Here is a 1,291-nt window from a genome sequence, read left to right on the forward strand (position 1 = left end):
GGCTGAGCTGGCCACACACACACAAAATAAATAAATAAAATAAATAAATTTTTTTAAAAATGGAGAATATTATTGGTAGATTCATACAAGGGAAACTTTACAGCATTGAAATGAGTTAAAAAAAAATCTTTCTGCACACACCTGTAGTCCCAGCACTGAGGAGGCTGAGGCAGGGAGGCAGGAGATTAGGGCTGCAGCCAGCAGGCTGGGCAAATGAATGTGGCCTGTCAGGCACAGAGATCTGGGACACATGCATGGAAGAGGAGCTCCCAAGCTCCGCACCTAAGATCAATCAGAAAGTGCTATCCTCAGTTCTTATGAAGGAACTCAAGCAGGTTTTTGATGGGAAGGCCCAGTTCCCAGGCAGCTCAAGGAACAGGGGACACAAAAGACAGTGGTCAAGACACTGAGGTTTTCAGTTGTCCCATCTCACGGCAGCGTGTGTGCTTTCTCTATTGTTAGTTGGCCCACACTCACTCTGTAGAGCTTATTTCTCTTCTGATCTTTAATAAATGTAAAACCTTGCTACTTTTTGCACCAGTTCTGTCCAGTTCCTTGTGCAGGACAAAAAGAACATGGGAAGAGTCTCTAACAGGGGTCCCAAGCATCCCAGAAACCTGGTTACAGCAGGAGGATCACTGCAAGTCTGAGGCCAGCCTGAGCTACACAGGAAATTCAGGGTCAGCCTGAACTACATAGACTACATAGTGAGATTCTATCTCAATACAACAACAACAAAACATTCCTTGGAGATTTTTGTTTGTTTGTTTTTTGTACTGGGGACTGAACTCAGGACCTTGTGCTTGCCAGGCAGGGACTTAAGCTGCTGAGCTATGGGCCGGGCCTGTTTGGAGATTTAAAAACTGTCAATTAAAGATTAGAAATTATAAATTTTTGAAACTGTAAATGTAAGAGAACTTTAGGGGCATTTTATGAATTATGATTTGGGAGACGCAAGTTCAGACAGCTCACTGTTTCAAAGCAGGTGGGGGCAAGCAGAGCTTATGTTGGTAAAAAGCTCTTAAGTCATCACAAGTTAATTGCATTAGTCAACTTCACAGCACGGTAGTAAAGTTACCTGGGACTGTTACCTTAGAAAGAAAAAGACTGGTTACAGAGCGGAGAGAGTGAGGAGGCTGCGTCTGGCTCCCGCTCTCACAGCCATTGCAGTACGTTGAGCTCCATAGAGACAGCGCCGGGGCAAGTGAGAGCCAGACGGGCACTGGGCGACTCTGTACCTCGCTGAGGAAAACAAGTAAACATGGGCAAAGGAGATCCTGAGAAGCCGAGT

Source organism: Octodon degus, unplaced genomic scaffold (genome assembly GCF_000260255.1).
Source record: "Octodon degus isolate 3935 unplaced genomic scaffold, OctDeg1.0 scaffold00002, whole genome shotgun sequence".
Taxonomy (NCBI): Eukaryota; Metazoa; Chordata; class Mammalia; order Rodentia; family Octodontidae; genus Octodon; species Octodon degus.